Source organism: Protopterus annectens, chromosome 12.part0, assembly GCF_019279795.1.
Source record: "Protopterus annectens isolate FY-2018-M chromosome 12.part0, PAN1.0, whole genome shotgun sequence".
In the NCBI taxonomy this organism is placed as follows: domain Eukaryota; kingdom Metazoa; phylum Chordata; order Ceratodontiformes; family Protopteridae; genus Protopterus; species Protopterus annectens.
This window is the reverse complement of record NC_056746.1, coordinates 1,117,758,615-1,117,776,949: the sequence shown is the minus strand read 5'-3', so window position 1 is coordinate 1,117,776,949 and position 18,335 is coordinate 1,117,758,615. Positions and strand designations below refer to the sequence as shown.

The 18,335-nt window shown below is 45.6% G+C and overlaps 1 protein-coding gene across 1 annotated transcript in view; it reads left to right on the top strand.

Moving 5' to 3' along the window:
• The window catches only part of LOC122817013 (small nuclear ribonucleoprotein-associated protein B'), a 293,067-nt gene that overhangs the window by 34,025 nt on the left and 240,707 nt on the right, over positions 1-18,335 (top strand). The gene's annotated exons all lie outside the window — the stretch shown is intronic.

Sequence of the window (18,335 nt, the reverse complement as noted above, 5' to 3'; positions counted from 1 at the left end):
GGTCTCTGCTGCTTAGGCAGATCTTTATTTAGAGCCTCAGAGTATGATTTTGTGTGTGTTTGGTTTGCTGTCGTGGTAGGTCTGTGAGACTGGAATTGTAGTGTGTGGTTTCCTTTTCCTCCTGACTGGTTATGCCAGTACTGAGTTGAGAGCTTAGCCTCCAGTTTGGCTATATGGTTGCATCTCTCACATGTGTTGGAATTTGTTGGGAGGAGTTGGGAGGAGGAGGAGAGGGTTGTCTTGTGTACATGAGGCAGTTTGCCTCAATATTCCCAGATTCACCAGCTGGACCGGAGAGGAGATTGACAACTGACCTTTGGACATGCTAGAATAATGTTGGGAATTCCTTTATAATTTAAAACAAGGGCCAGTGGAGAGTGAGGGTGTAGTGCTTTTAATTTTTAGTGCTGACTTATATAATTGCTTTAGTGAGCAAGTGCCAGGTAACGTAAGTGCAATGTGTTACAGGTAACTTAAATCCAAAAACGGCAAACAGTAACTTTCTTTCAGGTGAAACAAGGAAATAAGTATAGTAAGCAATGCAGATACCACTAGTGATCCACAGAAGATCCACAGAAGCACTGAAGCCGCGTATTAGGTGGAATTAGCGTTCCAGGGAAATAACAAGCATAGGTTCATAGGTTGGTACTAGGCTATCAGCCCTAGGGCCTATACAAGCCTAGCCATAACAATTCCCTGGCTATTTCTTCCCACATTATTTACTTTCCTGGACCCCTGTCTAGCAGGGTGACTGACGTGATCCCTGGGGTGAATTTCCTTTCTCCCATCCAATTGTCAAGGTTCCTCTTGAAGAGGTCCAAAGAGGCACTCTGCCTGGGCAATCTATTCCAGAGTCTGGGGAGTCTCTGGGTCAAGAACCTATCCCTCCAGCATGTTTTGTTTATTGTGATGACAAGGTTTAGATCCCTGGAGCGTGTAGCTCTGAGGGATTGGGATTTCTTGGGATTGGGATTTCTTTAAGTGTAGCATGTCCAACAGCTCTGGGTTTGACATGGCCTTGTATGTTAAGCAGAGATCGCCTCTGAGTAGACGATATGCGACAGAGTATAGCTGGAGTTTAAGGCGATCAGCGTAGGGCATCTGCTTCAGGCCTGTGATTCTTTTAGTGAGGTATTTCTGAGGCCTTTCCAGTTGTTGCAGATGTCTTGAGAGGTACATACCAAATGGGGCGTTGTATTCTATAATGGGTCTAATGAGGGATGAGTACAGTGGGACAATGACTACCTCCTTTCTGGATGAAAAGCCCTTCGTGATGAGGTGTGCCACATAGAAGGATTTCCTGACTGTTGTGGCGATGTGGTTATCGAAGGTGAGACCACTGTCCACCTGTGTCCCTAAGTCTCTTCTGTGTTTAGTGTACTGCCACCTGTATGGTAATTCGTGGTTACATGTTTTTTCCCAAAGGGGATAACAATACATTTCTTGGCATTGAGCTTGAGCCCATGGCTCTGGCACAAAGCATCTGTTTCTGTAAGGCCCTTTTGTAGAGTATCCACATCATTTGAGGATTCAATAATGGCTCCCAGTTTGCAGTCATCTGCAAACTTTTGTTAGCCAGAGTCCCTTAGTGTTGACCTGTACTTCAGAGAAGTAGATGCCAAACAAGAGCGGCCCCAGGACTGAACCCTGAGGTACTCCACTTGTCATTTGTCTGGAGCTGGATTTGGAGTCTGCTACTTTTACAGTGTGGGTTCTATCAGTAAGCCATTTGTCAACCCATTGGGTGACATGGGGATTAATGCCCAACTTAGTAAGTTTATCTATGATTCCAGAGTGGGGGATGGTGTCAAAGGCCTTGGCAAGGTCTAGATAGGCTGTGTGGACCACCTTACCCTTGTCCATGGCTCTGGAGACCGATTCAAAGAAGTCAATCGGGTTCAGGAGACAAGATCGGCCCTTCGCAAACCCAAACTGGGTGGGGTCCAGTGTTTGAAGGTTGCCAATGTCTTTGTTTATAAGTTCCATGATAATACGCTCCATGGCCTTGCAGATAAGGCTTGTCAGACTGATGGGACGGTAGTTTCCGGGATCCAAGGTGGACCCCCCCTTGTGGATTGGGATAACTGTAGCTCTGCCACTCAGTGGGCACAAACCTGAGGTGAGGCTATGATTAAACATGACACTTAGGTGAGGTGCCAGTTCATATTGTAGTTCATGTAGTACACAACCCAGGATGTCATCTGGTCCCATGGATGCTGTATTCTTGGCTTTAGAGAGTGCTTTGTACCTGTGTGGTTATTACTGGAATTTGGCAATCTTCCGTATTGAGATGGGCCATTTAGGGGTGAGAGGGGTGAAGTTGGCACTGAATCGATCTGCCAGGATATTGGCAATATCCTTTGGATCAGTATATTTAATGCCATTCTGTTTTAGCTCAGAGCAGATCTGAGCATTGCCATTTAGATTCTTGACATAGTTATAGAATGCTTTGTGGTTGTCTTTGGAATCTTTGGCAATTTTATTTTCGTAACTAGCTTTGGAGGATTTTGAGGCATCTCAGTTTCTTACTGAGGCTAGTAAGGGAGTTTTTTGGATCCTGGGATTCTCCTCTTTTCTGCAAAAGTTTCTTCCTTTTGTTGTAAAGTTTGTTTATGGCAGGGGACCACCAGATTGGCTTACTTTTTTTGGATGAGAGCGTTTTGGTTCTATTTGGGATGGCACGATTCATGCATGAGTGGATGTGCTCGTACAGTACCTTAGTGTAGGATTCAGCAGTTGAACTTTCAGTTCCCTTCTGCATGATGGGTGTTATGAAGTTTGTCACTTCTGACTTGAGTAGCATGAAGTTGGCTTTGGAGAAGTTTTTTATGGTGGTTTCTTTACTGGGGGGTGGGGGTGGGATGTGGATGTTAAGGGTGATTAGCTTATGAATATAAACAAAGCTAGATTCAGCAGGCCTGGATCTAGTCTATGCTACAGCAAACAAGGTGTACCAATTTCAGTAGGATACAGTTCAAATATTCAGGCACTATAAACCTTTAACCAGAAATTCCCAGCTCAGAAGGGCAGATTCCAGCCTCTTCTCCCACAAGAGTGCAGACCACAAACCTTCTTAATGTAAAATAACTGGCTTGAAGCCCAAGTGCTTAAACCAGAACTAATACACTTCAAGAATAACAGACACTGGGCTCTCAATCAGCAGTTCCCAACTTAGAAGGATGAAAGCTACCTGTCCTGCCACCACAGTGCATGCCACAAACCTTCCTAATGTAAAACAACTGGTCTGAAGCCCAAGTGCTTAATCCAAAAGACTTGGAATGATAGCTACACTTTAATCAAGTTACTACCAAGCAGTAATAAATACAATTGAATACTTTAGAGAATGCCTGGGTTAGTGCTCAAGTTACACAAAGCTAGATCCAGCAGGCCCAAATCCAGTCTATGCCACAGCAAACAAGGCGCACAACTTCAGTAAGAAGCAGTTCAGACATGCATGCACTATAAGCCTTTAACCAGAAATTCCCAGCTCAGAAGGGCAGAGTCCAGCCTCTCCTCCCACAAGAGTGCAGACCACGAACCCTCTTAATGTAAAATAACGCCCAAGTGCTTAAACCAGAATTAATACACTTCAGTTCCCAACCTAGAAGGCTGTAAGCTACCTGTTCTGCCACTACAGTGCAGACCACAAACCCTCTCGGTGCAAAACAACTGATCCGAAGCCCAAGTCTTTAAACCAAAAGGCTTTGAATTAGTTACACCAAGCAGTAATAAATACAATTGAGTACTTTAAGATGATGCAAAAGTAAAATAAAGTAGGTAGAAACACAAGTACAGTAAAAGCAGATGAGATTTTTGCCAAGATCAAACAAACAGATTTGAGTGTTGAAACTAGAAAACTGGCTAGTTATAAGGAAAAAAAACTAAGCTAGAAGGCTTCCCTCCAACACAGAAGGGCTTGGGGGCTCAGAAGCCTACAAATAGTGTCTACCACTTAACAGGAAAGGCAGGAAACTAGCTTAAATTTTTTTTTTCTGTTTCCCAGATGCTCTTTGTACACGGTAGGAGTGCCTGAAATCAGAATATGATCTCACTGCACTCAGTTGAGTGTGCAAGTGAGATGGGCCCAGGAGGAGTATCCAAACACACATTTACAAGAGGGGCGGACAGTTTCAAGGCCACTAAGATTAATACCAAAACAAAAACGGGGAGGTGGGTGGGACTAACTGAAGAGCAGAGTCAAAACTTTAAGTTAATATTCCTGCAACACAGTTAAAATCAATTTAAATACTGTATTTTTTTGAAAGTGCAGATAAAGGTACTTAAATTCTCTTATACGTCCAGTTGAATACAGCTAGTTCTTAGCCGGCCAAAGCTGAGGTTTTTATGCAGGCTATAACCCATATAGCTAAGATTGCTGGCAGCACTCCATATGCAAGTATAGACTCCACTTACTAGCAAAAACCTTTTGGGAAGGGGCTTTGATTTCAAGCATTGGAACACCTTACATATGCCCCCCCCCCAGAGCAAAAGTGAGGGGGATCAGTTTTTTCACTGTAGTGTTAATAAGTCTTAAACATGGGGGGGGCATCCTCACAAGCATTCTCTAAATAGAAGCAATTTTAGATGGTGGTACTTATCAGTAAACTTGAGGATGGAACAGTGGTTCCATTGTAGAGCTTGGGTCTCTTTCCATTAGCTGGTGAGCCTTCTGAGATCTCCTTTGTAAGAGGGAGTCTGGGTGACGGGAGGATGTTCTTCATTCCACATTGCTGCAGTCCTAACAATTGGGTAGTCCGCTGTCCCAGTCGGCCCGAATACCAAAGTATATGGCTGACGTCGGTCAAGGCGCATTAGTCTGACGTCAGGGTACTAATGCGCATGACCGATGTCATATCCTCAGTCTTTTTTGCCGCATGGTCCGATGCAGAAGCAGTTTTGCGAGTGCAGGTTGGCGTTCTGAAATTTTCTGAAGTCGGAGTTTCAGACCGAATCAAAGTTGGCTAAGTACCCCGTTGCGGAATATTTTGTTTTTTTCTTGCCTCAGTATTTAACCGGATGTCAGAAAAAGTGAATAACTGTATTTCTTGTGGGAAACTGATACCTCATAGGGATTACCATACCTTGTGTATACCTTGTTTAGGGCCTGAGCACGACGTTGTTGGATGCCGCTCTTGTGCCAGATTTAACAAACGCACTATTAAGAGAAGGTTAGACTGTGCCAGGTTAGTTTTTGGGAAGCGTTGTAATTATAAAATGCCGTCGGATGCTCCGACGCCCGCTTCGTCCAAAAAGCGCAAGGATAAAGCAGCAAAGCCTAGGTTGGAAGAACCGACAGTCCCGGACGTCGGATCTTTAGAAGGCTCAGTGGAGCCGGAGGTTCTGCCAGGAGTTTCTTTGGAGTCTCAGGGAGAGACTTTACTGTTACAGGATGTGTCCTCTCAGGAGGTAGGCCAGGCTGAAGGGGCTTCTCAGGTGGCTGTTCTTCCCTCTCTTCCTAAGGTGGTTAGAGCCTCCCCTTCTGTTTCCAAGGCTTCTTTGAGAGGCAGGCCAGGTTTAACTTCAGTGGGGGTTTCTCCTAGCTCTTCAGGATCTTTGCCTAAGAAACATATGCTTAAAATGGCAGAGGATTTGATTACTATGATTAGAGGTTCTATGCCCCTCCTGATAAGAGGCCTAGGGTGGAACCTGAGTTTGAGAGTTTTGAGCAGTGTTCGAGGCTTCTGAGTCTTCGGCTGAAGACTTGCAGGAGTATCCTCCTTATTCTGATTCTGATGTGGATGATTCTACGCCTTCAGCTTCTCCTCCTGAGGATTTTTCATTTTCAGAGACTCTTCATTCCATGAGGGAGCATTTTAAATGGGAAGGTCAAGATTTCTCTGATTCCAGGAAGAGGCTTAGGGAATTCTTGTTTTACCCCAGCATAGGCCTTTAGCTATACCTCCTGTTCTGAATGTGGTGGAAGATGTTTTTGTAGAGGCTTCCCTGAACCCTGATTCTTTGCCTCCTGCCCCAGTTAAACCGGATAGGTACTATAGGGTGCCTGAAGCTCATAAGTATCTTTTTAAGAGTCCTAGGGCAGACCCGGAAACTGTCTCTCAGGGGCCTAAAGGTGTTAAAGCTTCTGTTGTTAAAAATCCTGTTCCTCCTGATAGAGGCAAGGGCTTTGGATAGATGGGGAAAGAGAAAGTGTATACTTCCACTTTAGCCATGAGGGCGTTGAATTGCCAGTTTCACATGTTAAAATATCAAAATTATCTCCTTTCACAATTGAAGTCTAAGGTGGATGCTCTGGCGGAAGGTATTGAGTGTAAAGAGTTGCAGGATTTAGTTCGTGTCTGAACAGGTGGGTAAGCATTCCTTGCAATGTGGTTTTGATGCTGTGCAGGCCTCCTCGAGGGTGGCTGCCACTGGTTCTGTTCTTCGTAGGCACGCCTGGTTGAGGGATCAGAATTTAGCTGAGCATGTTAAGACAAGGATTTTGGATGCTCCATTACAGTCTGACGTGTTTGGTTCACCTGTGGAAGCAGTTTTAAAGAAAATGGAGGGCAAGGCTAAGTCTATGCAAACTGTTAAAGATTTTTTGCAGGTGCAGCCTCCAAGTTTAGTAGAAATTGGCCTACTAAGGGATGGACATATCCTGCTTATGATTCCCAGTCTAGGGGTAGGTCTAGACGTGGTAGGGGCAGAGCTCAAGGTTCTTTTAGGCCTAGAACAGGAAGTTCACCTGCTCAGACTTCTGGTGAGGGCAGGGGTCAGTCCTTTCGTAAACAGACCCAATGACCTGCCTTTTCAGCTGCCAGTACATTCTCGTCTGGCAGCACCTTTGGGAGGAAGGCTGGCTCTTTTCAAAGAAAATTGGGATTTAATTACCCAAGACAGATGGGTTTTGGATATCATTCACCACGGTTACAGGTTTTATTTCCATACCTTGCCCCTTTCAGAGGCATGCCAGACATTCCTCCTCTACAAAGAAAAGAGGCTCACAAACAAATTTCTCTGTTACTCCAAATAGGGGCCATTCAGCCGGTTCCTGTGCCAGAAAGGCGCCTAGGATTTTATTCTCGCCTGTTCCTAGTACCAAAGAAGGGGAACACGTGGAGACCAATTTTGGATTTATCTATCCTCAACACTTATCTGGACATTCCCAAGTTCAAAATGTTGACGTTACAACAGCTTTTACCTCTGCTGGGCAAAGATCACTGGATGGTAACCTTAGATCTCAAGGAGGCTTACCTTCATGTGCCTATCAGACTACGTTGCAGGAAGTATCTGCGTTTCGAGCTGGAAATTCCCATTATCAGTTCTCTGCATTGCCCTTTGGCTTATCTACTGCCCAGAGTATTCACAAAGGTTCTGGCTCCAGTGATAGCTTACCTCAGGCTAAAAGGAATACAAATCTATCCTTACTTGGACGACTGCCTGATTCTGGCTCAAGAAAAAGAAGACCTTTTACAGCATTTGGAATATGTGATAGCAGTGCTAAGATGCCTAGGGTATTCTGTGAACGAAATAAAGTCCAGTCTAGTACCCTCTCAAGACATGTGCTTTCTGGGTGTGAGACTGAATACAGCAGCCCAGATGGCCTTTTTAACCCCGGACAAACAAAAGAATCTTTCCATTTACTTCCATCAACTATCTCTTCAGTCCGGGCTGACTGCAAGGACAGTCCTTCAAGCCTTAGGGTTCATGGCATCTTGTATTCTGGTGCTTCCCAATGCCAAACTGCATATGAGGAAGCTGCAATGGTATCTCAAAAATGTATGGACACAGCACTGCCAGGATTTGGACACTGTCATTCAAATAATACCTTGCATTCAACAGGAATTTTTGTGGTGGGCTCAGGAATGTCACCTAAACAAGGGACTCTCTGTGACCCGGCCAGAGGCGAGTCAGATTCTAATGACAGATGCCTCAGACATTGCTTGGGGAGCTCATCTAAATGGAAAGTGGATACAAGACAAGTGGCCTGCCAGACTTCAGCATCTACATATCAACATGAAGGAGATGTTAGCAATCCAGTTTGCATTAATGGCTTTCAAGGAGTTACTTCTTCCAGGGCAGGTGTTGATTCTAACAGACAACACAACTGTCATGTGGTACATCAACAAACAAGGGGGAACACATTCTTACCCGTTATGCAGGCAAGCAATGATTTTATGGGAGACTGCGCTCAGCTTGCAACTAACTCTTCAGGCAAGGTTTCTGCCGGGAGCACAGAACTCCTTAGCAGATGTGTTAAGCAGACAAATCCTGGATCCCCACGAGTGGAAACTGGATCTTCATGTATTTTGGAAATTGACAGTGTCATGGGGAACTCCAGACCTAGATCTGTTCGCTTCTCCACTAAACCACCAGCTGCCAAAGTTTTGCACAAAGAGGTTTCATCACACAGCTTGGTAAGTGGATGCTCTTTCTTTCAGTTGGAAAAATCTTCATGTGTATGCCTTTCCACCTCTGCCTCTTCTCCCAAAGGTGCTCCTAAAGGTCAGACAAGACAAGCCAAGGATGATTTTAATAGCTCCAGATTGGCCTCGGCAACACTGGTACCCATTACTCAGGAGTCTGGTAAGGAAGCCTCCATGGCCTTTACCTTTGATTCCACACCTGTTGTCTCAGAGGGACGGTCACCTGCTCAATGTCAAACTTCACTCTCTTCATCTAACAGCCTGGCATATTCTGTTTTGAAGCACAGCAGGTCTCAACTTCCTCAACAAGTTTTAAATGTGATTATGGAAGCCAGAAGACCTAGTACAAGGAAAGTGTACGCAGAAAAATGGAAGAGATTTTTATTTTGGAGTGCAGCAAAGAATTTGGAGATTTCTGAGCCTAATTTGAGTGTGGCTCTTCAATATCTTACTGAGTTATTGGACAAAGGTTTGTCTTTCTCTTCCATTAAGATTCATGCTGCAGCAATTTCAGCTCACTATGATTGTGACCCACCATTGTTTTCGCATCCTTTGTTCAAGCAATTTCTTAGAGGGGCAAAGAATATAAGACCCCCATGAGAGCTCCTACTCCTGCTTGGGATCTCAATTTTGTGTTGGAGAAACTTACTCTACAACCTTTTGAGCCTGCGGCTACTGCTGAATTGAAATACTTGTCATGGAAGACTGCTTTTTTGTTGGCCATTACTTCTGCAAGAAGGGTTTCTGAATTGCAGGCCCTTATGGCGGTAGAGCCTTTTTTGATTTTCCATAAGGATAGGGTATCATTACGTACTAATCCTTTTATGCCTAAGGTGGTTTCTAGTGTGGCTTTAAACCAAACTATTCATTTGCCTACTTTCTATGCAGATCCCCAAAATAAGGGGGAAAAGATTTTGCACACTTTAGATGTACACAGGCAGTTGCGTTATTATTTAAGCAGGACTAAGGATTTTAGGCAGTCTCAGCAGTTGTTTGTTTCTTTTGCTTTGAGTTCTCAGGGCAAGCCTGTGTCAAAACAAACTATTTCTAAGTGGATTGGATTTTGCATTGCATTTTGTTATTCCCATCATGGCAAGGAGATTCCAGCTGGGATTAGGCCTCATTCCACTAGGGCTACTGCCACTTCAACAGCATTTCTAAGGGGGGTGGCAACTAAGGATATTTTGGAGGCAGCTACTTGGAGTTCAGTGCATACTTTCTCTAAGCATTATCACCTTCCTCTCTACTCTAAATCTAGGGCTGGTTTTGCCACAGCTATTTTGCAAGGCATGTTAACAGCTCCTGCTTCTTTATGATTTGCCAGCCTCCCTTACCTCTGCTTTGGGATTCTACCCAATTGTTAGGACTGCAGCAATGTGGAATGAAGAACATAGTACAGTTTTGTACCTACCATAAATGTAGATGTTCGAGGATCCACATTGCTGCAGTCCAATTTACCCTCCCTCCTTCCCCTCTGTGTTTAGGGGTGGTTGTGTGAGTGAGGTTATGCTCTTGTAATTTTGTATATCTTGTACATATTTTTGGTGCAGGAGTGTTTGGTGTTTTTGGTTTTGGCCTTGTTTTTCTAGGGTCTTCTGACATCTGGGGCAAGAAAAGACTGAGGATATGACGTCGGTCATGCGCATTAGTACCCTGACGTCCTGACGTCAGACTAATGCGCCTTGACCGACGTCAGCCATATACTTTGGTATTCGGGCCGACTGGGACAGCGGACTACCCAATTGTTAGGACTGCAGCAATGTGGATCCTCGAACATCTACATTTATGGTAGGTACAAAACTGTACTTTTGGCTGAGGTCTGAAAGTTCAGGAAAGAGTGGAAAACATTCGTGGGTGATGCATTTAGTACAGAAATGTAAAACTTAAAAAGAGTAACTTTTCCGTAAAAAAAAAAATAAATAAAATTTCTACTGTAGAACATTCTATGTACGTGTTTCATTTCAACTTTCTCGTTCTTAAGCTGGGGGCTGTCTGTGTGTCCATGTTTCTTGTGGGCCTGAGATCTGTGCTAGGGCCTAGGCCTTTATATCAATTTTGACGAGTTGCCTATTGTTTCGACTGTAGCTGCCATTTTACTGTTTAAAAGCCATGTCACTTGGCTTAGAATAAACTTCAGAAGGGGCTCTTTAATGGGGAGAAAACTAAATTTAGATGAGCAGAAAGGCTTTCATGTAAATACACCATATGTAAACAATTGTGGTGACACCACCTGAACTTCTCTGTAAGGGAATGATGTGAGTGTGTTCAATCTCACAGTTTGTTCTTACACATGGTTTGTCGGACCGATCCTCGGCTCAGTCGGCCGCTTAGCAAAGCTTTGCATCCAGAAGAAGCTAGAGACCAACCTACCTCCCACAATTCCCTCTGCCTTTACCCCAGATCTAGTTTGCCGCTGCAACCGATCGCATCGTTTCTGAATAACTCTGAGCCAACTGGACAGATAAGCTAACTTTCTTTCAAAGAATTTTTCTTTATCTGAACCATTACCGGACTCGTGGAGCAGTCTATCTATCCTTGGTTCCGGGACCGAGAGTCTAACCGATGTTTCTGTGCCTACTGTCCCTCTCGGTGCCTCGGCACGGATCACTTTGGCTCTGTCCTCGGGGTCGATGCCCTTGGCTTCCGCGTCTGAGATACCTCTGCGTTCTTCGGAACCGGGGGATTCCTCTGCTCGGGGTCCAAGGGCCTTCGACCTTATGAGGAAGGTATTGTCTTCTCCGACAACCACTTCAGCAGAGGCAACTTCTCCCTCCCATAAAGGCCCGTTGTCTTCTGCACCCACGACTACACAAAAGCGTCGAGCACCAGTGTCTCAGCCACTCCCAGAGGGAGCCCCTTCTTCCTCAGAGGCTTCATCGGATGTCCCCCCGATGACGTTCCGAGGAAGATTGTGCAAGAGGAGGCACTTGGATTCTCCACAAAAATCCTTAACATCAGACACTGACTTAGATGAGTCAGAAGGGTCCCCAAAATCACCCTCTGAGGATGTTTCCTTTTCTGACATCCTGGAGATCCTGAAACAGAGAGGTGATTGGCAAACCCTACCCCCTTCTGAGGATGAGTCTGTTTTGCTGAAGGCATTTGGTGCTCGCCCTTCCTCCTGGGTCACTCCGCCCTTAGAGTTAATGAAATTAATTGCTCGAAGGGCGTGGGAGGCACCTGACACAGTGGAGCCAGTTCCTAGGAAGCCTAACAAGTATATAACTGCCCCTCAGGATAAATCATACCTCACTAAAGGAGTTCCAGTGGATGCTATGGTGGTGGCAGCTGCCACGAAAAAGGAGATGTCCGAATCTTCCTGTCTGTTCATCCTAACAGACTCTAGGACCATGGACAGATATGGGAAGCGCATTTTCAGTTCAGCGACTTTCTCCATGCGCTCGCTGAACTACTCTACACATTTCACACTATTACAGAGGGATCTAGTCAGAGTTGGGAGATGCCCTCCAGGGTAGTACAGATGCTGCTGTCTCTGATAAGGTTACAGCACAGCTCAATACCCTTACAGCTATTGTAAACTCGTCCATGAGGCTCATCTCGTATGCGGCCGAAGGGTCGAGTAGGGCTGTGGCTTCTAGGATTGCTCTTCTTAGACTATCCTGGATGCGCCTGGGCTCCTTTGCAGAAGCCTTCAAGTCTTCGTTTACTAACGCCCCCTTTGATGGTGCCACTCTCTGGCCCCAAAGTAAAGGAGACCCTGACCCGGTGTGAGCAAGAGGGAAAGACTGTCTGTTGTCGGAGTCCGTTTTTCCACCCCATCCAGACCGTACCCCAAAGGACAACTAGGTGGGAAAATGTGGTTTCGCAAACCCCAGGGTTCTTTCCCAAGCACACAGGGTGATGCCCCCTCCAGAGGCAGAGGGGGCAGAAGTGGAAGATGCCACCCTGGTGGCAGAGGGGGTCCGCAGAACCAAGGCAACAGGGATACCATCCCTGGGAAGCCTTTCCAGCACTCCTGAAAGGAGGCCCGACTGTCCTGCTCTGGAGGTAGTCGGGGGGGTCGCTTAGCTTTATACCCTCAGGCCTGGCAAAAACCTTACTTCAGACAAATGGGTAAAAAGCATTATTACCAGAGGTTACAAAATTCCCTTTCTATTTCCCCCATTACCACAGAAAAGATTCCCAGATGTACCGCCCCATCTGCGAGAACCTGCAGCTATAGAGATATCAAAGCTGCTAGAAAGAGTCATCCAACCAGTCCCGGTGGACCAGAGAGGATCCGGAACTTAAGGTTCTTTTTAGTTCCAAAAAAGACAGGGGACTGGAGGCCAATTTTGGACCTAAGCAATCTCAATACCTATGTGAAGAAAGAAAAGTTCCGGGTGGTCACGCTTCAATCGATCCTTCTGTTTTACAGAAGGACGACTGGATGTGCTCAATAGATTGCAAGGATGCATACTACCACATCAAAATGGCCAGAGTGTCCAGAGATCACCTGTGCTTCCGGCTGGGAGCCAGCCACTTTCAGTTTCGGGCCCTGCCCTTTGGTCTAACCTCAGCCCCCAGGGTTTTCACCAAATGCATGGCAGTGGTAGTGTCTCACTTGAGATGCCTAGGATTCCGGGTGTTTCCGTGTCTGGACGACTGGCTCCTTACTGCCACCACCGAGCGTCGACTGATACAGGCCAGGGACTACACACTCAGCCTTTGTGTTCAGCTAGGGATTTCGATAAATTTCGAAAAATCTGCGTTACAGCCCTCGCAGCATATTTCATTTATCGGGGCAAATTTAGATACCCGTTCTTTGCTACTAAGACTCCCCTCCGCAAGAATAGCTTCCCTACAAAAACACATATCTCTCCTACTATTGTCCAGAAAATCCCCAGCCAAACTAGCCCTGAAAGTATTGGGACTCGTGTCAGCTTCCCTCATTGCAGTTCCCATGGGAAGACTACACATGAGAGTTCTCCAGTGGCTGCTGTTCGCACAATGGTCATTCCAGCAGTTACCACTGACACACGAAATTCACATTACGAACACCTGCAAAACACACCTGTCTTGGTGGTTACAGAATCGCAATTTCATCAGCGGCCGTCAGTTTGTTACCTACACCAACAGCCACAGTGACCACGGATGCTTCCCTGATAGGGTGGGGGGGCATCTTTCAGGGACAGACAGTCCAAGGCGAATGGACCAGTTTAGAGTACAACCTGCACATCAATGTCCTGGAGATGAGGGCAGTGTTTCTAACGTTGCAACATTTTTCCCCCCTTCTACCTCTAGGGACCATTGCAGTTCAAACGGACAACATGTCCGTAGTCTGGTACATAAACAAGGAGGAACCAAGTCTTACCAGTTTTGCAGAGAGGCCATGAGAATTTGGCAATGGGCAGAGTCCACGGGTTGCTTTCTGATAGCAACGCACATCCCGGGGTTATCCAACATCATAGCGGACAGGTTGAGCAGAGCCATCCTGTTACCTCACGAGTGGTCCCTCAACCAGATGGTAGCGGAAAGGATATTCCGCAAGTGGGGCCAGCCTTGCTGCGATCTGTTTGCGTCTCCAATGAACACCAAATGCTGAAGCTACTTTGCCCTGTTACCCCCTCCAGGCGATGTACCCAGGGATGCTCTGATTCACGATTGGCCCCCGGGTCTCCTGTACGCTTTTCCCCCTATACCTCTGATACCGAGATTTCTCCAGAAAGCCAAGGATCTAGAAAGGACCGTAATTCTCATTGCCCCATTCTGGCCTCGTCTGATTTGGTTTCCCTTTCTTCAAGCACACCAAATACGGGAGCCCTGGATTCTGGACCTGGTGCCAGACCTACTGACTCATTTGTCAGGAGCTCCCCACCAGTCGCTCCTGTCCCTCAGGTTAGCAGCTTGGCTGCTCTGCTTCCCTTCATAGCCAGGTCTGATCTTCTCTCTCCGGCGGTTCAAGACATTCTGGTAGCCTCTCATAAGGCTTCCACTACTAAAATTTGCACCAGTAATTGGAAACGTTTAGTCTACTGGGCGACTGCACAGCATTTAAACCCCTTAGCCCCGCCAAACAAGGTTTTAGAGTTCCTATGCATGCTGTTTCATCAAGGGGCCTCTACTGCCACCTTAAAAGTTCAGTTGGCTGCTATTTCTAACTTTCATGTAGGAGAGAATGGAGTGCCCATTATGGCTCATAGGCTTTGTAAAGCCTTTTTAAAAGGCTCTTTTCATCTTAGACCAGCAGTTAGGTTTCCTACAGCTCCTTGGAATCTAAATCTCCTCTTATCCCAGCTAATGTTATCACCCTTTGAACCAGCTTCTTCCTGTTCCTTAAAGTTCTTGTCCTGGAAAACTCTCTTCCTAGTGGCTATCACTTCAGCCAGACGAATATCGGAACGTCAAGCTCTCTCCACTATACAGCCATATTTAATTTTTCACCCGGACAGAGTATCTTTACGCACCAACCCTTCTTTCCTCCCTAAGGTTTGTTCAGTTAACATTAATCAATCCATTGAGCTTCCCACATTTTTCAGAAATCATTCCAATAAGCTGGAATATATGTTGCACAAGTTGGATGTTCATAGACCACTCAGATTCTACCTAGACAGAACTAAAGACCATAGGAAAGCGGACCAACTCTTTATAGCCTTTGCGGACAACAAAAAGGGCATAGCCGTGACTAAGCGTACTCTCTCCAAATGGCTAACTGATTGTATTACCTTCGTTTATGCTGCTTCTAGTCAGTTTGCCCACCAAACCGAAGGGACATTCTGCTAGATCAGTTTCTACATCTTTGGCTTGTGCGGCTCGTCTGCCTTTGGACACTATTTGTGCAGCCGCCACTTGGTCTAAACCACATACGTTCATCACTCATAAAGTGGGTAGGATTTCCAGGGACAGAGCATATTTTGGTTCCACTGAGTCACTTGGGGTTACGGAGCTAGGGACGCTACCCATGTGTAAGAACAAACTGCAAGATTGAACACTCACATAAAGAAGTTATGTCCTTACCATAACGTTCCATGTGGAGTGTTCATCTCGCCTTTGTTCTTACATTCCCACCCTCAGGTCAGGAAGAACGTCCAGTTTAGATGTCTGGTCTGTTTGTCTCTCACTAGTGGTCTCTCTTGTCCTACTGGTTTGAGTTATTTACGATCCTTGTGTATACTTATGTATTCTTTGGATATCTACATTGTTGCTGGATCTGGTGGGTGGTGTGAAACTAGATCTGAGGTAAAGGCAGAGGGAATTGTGGGAGGTAGGTTGGTCTTGAGCTTCTGGATGCAAAGCTTTGCTAAGCGGCCGACTCGGAGCCGAGGATTGGCTCCCAACACCCATGTGTAAGAACAAAGGCGAGATGAACACTCCACATGGAACGTTATGGTAAGGACATAACTTTTTTCGCGCACCTTTTGAGTATTGTGTACAGTTTTGAAGATCGTACAACTAACTACCTCATTTTCATGTTTAGTAGTTAGACATGTAATGGTGTTGGGTCATTCTTTTGAGTATTTCTAAAATGAGCATAATTTGTCGCATTTTTAATTTGTACAACTTTATGTTCATACCATAATGCCAGTGTGTTTGAAATTTGCAGTATTTAAACATGTTTAACTTTAGCATTTAATGTTTAATTTTGTAATGTACAGTTGTACAATTTTTGTATACTACTACATTGGTGGTGGTGCTGTGGTAGTGTTGTCACAGTAAGACGTCCTGTTTGATTCTCAGCTAAAGCGTCTTCTGTGTGAAGTGCGTGAATGGGTGTGCTTCAGGGCTGGCAACTTGGTACGTAAAAATCTACTGCCGATCATTAGCGGACCAGAGTTCTGCTGTGGCGACCCCTAACCGGGAAAAGCAGAGGGAGACAACAACCAAGTATGCTTCATTGCAATTTGATAAGTTTTATATAGGCTGCTGTGGTGCAGCTGTTAGCATTGTCGCCTCGCAGCAAGAGGTTCTCCCATTCGATTGTCTGCTGGAGCACCTTGTGTGGAGTGTGCATGTCCTCCCCATGTTCGAGTGACCTCTAAAGACATGCAAATAGGTGCGTGAATGGGTGTGCTCTCTCTGTTGGGCTGGCAACTCGGCACCGTGAGAATCCACTGCCAATCATTAGCGGACCAGAGTTCCACTGTGGCACCCCCTAACCGGGAAAAGCATAAGGACTAAAACAGCTGTTTAGGTTTTGGATATTCTTGATTTTAGGTGGCCCACTGAGTGGCGCACAGCTACAGTTATCCCACTCCACAAAGGGGGATCCAACTTGGATCCTGGGAACTACCGTCTCATCAGTCTGACGAGCCTGATCTGCAGTGGCATGGAACTTGTAAGCAAAGACAGTGGCAACCTTCAAACACTGGACCTCGCCCAGTTTGGGTTTGTAAAGGGCCAATTTTTTCTCCTAAAGCTAATTGACTTCGAATCAGGACGAGGGTAAGGCGGTTCACACAGCCTATCTGGACATCGCCAAGGCCTTCGACACAATCCCCCACTCTGCAATCATAGATAAACATACTAAGCTGGGCATAAATCCCTATGTCACTCGATGGGTTGCCAACTGGCTTACTGACAGAACCCAGACTGTAAAAGTAACTTACTCCAAATCCAACTCCAGACAAGTGGAATACTTGGGGTTCAGTCCTGGGACCACTCTTGTGTGGCAGCTACTTCTCTGAAGTACAGGCCAACACTAAGGGACTCTGGCTAACAAAGTTCACAGATGACTGCAAACTGGGAGCCATTATTGAATCCCCAAATGATGTGATGCCTGGTGCCAGAGCTATGGGCTCAAGCTTAATGCCAAGAAATGTATAGTTATCCCCTTTGGGGAAAAAAAACATGTTCCCATGAATTACCACATAGGTGGCAGGACACTAAACATCGAAAGATGAGACTTGGACACAGGTGGACAGTGGTCTCACATTCGATAACATCGCCACAACAGTCGGGAAATCCTATGTGGCACACCTCATCACTAAGGGCTTTAGATCCAGAAAAAAGGTCATTGTCCCACTGTACTCATCCATCATTAGACCCATTATAGAGTATAATGCCCCGTTTGGTATGTACCTTACAAGACCTCTGCAACAGCTGGAAAGGCCACAGAAATACCTCACTAAAAGAATCACAGGCCTAAAGCAGATGCTATATGCTGACCGTCCTCTTTAAAAAAAAAAAAAAAAAAAACTCCAGCTATACTCTTGTGGTATATAGTCTACTCAGAGGCGATCTCTGCTTAACATACATGGCCATGTCAAACCTTGAGCTGTTGGATATGCTCCACTTAAAGAAATCCCAATCCCTCAGAGCCACACACTCCAGGGATCTAAACCTTGTCATCACAATGAACAAAACCTGCTGGAGGGATAGGTTCCTGACCCAGAGACTCCCCATAACTCTAGAATAGACTGCCCATACATGTCAAGCAGAGCGCCTCATTGGCCCTCTTCAAAAGGAACCTTGATTGGATGGGAGATGGGAAATTCACCCCGGGGATCCGTCGCCCTGCTATACAGGGGTCCAGTTAAGTAAATGTGGTAAACATCATGGCTAGGCTTTGTATAGGGCCGATAGCCTAGTGCCAACCTATGAACCTATATTTTGTGCTTTGGTCCAAGATTTGAGTGCAGTGAACCCTTCTTGAGACTTGCTGCTGCCAGTGTTCTTAACCATATGATCTTCACTATGAAGTTTTTTCTGTTAGTAGCCACCTTTTGTCTTCAGATACTACTTTTTTTTTTAAACCATGATGCCCCTGGCTTTCATCATTAATGACCATTTTTATTCACATTTTATGTTTCCAGCTGTGAGTCAAAAGTGGGACCATGAAAATATGATCTGCTCTGTTTCCCAAACAAAATTGTTTTGCTACCACCTTTCCTTAATGTAGGTATTGCTGAAGGAACTGTTTGGACAACAAAGTTAGCATTTGTGTGGACATATAAGGAGGCCTACTCAAGGGAGTCTGGGAAAGGGGTACTGTTAACGTTCCCAGGTCCCCTCTGCTGCCATGAAAGTAAG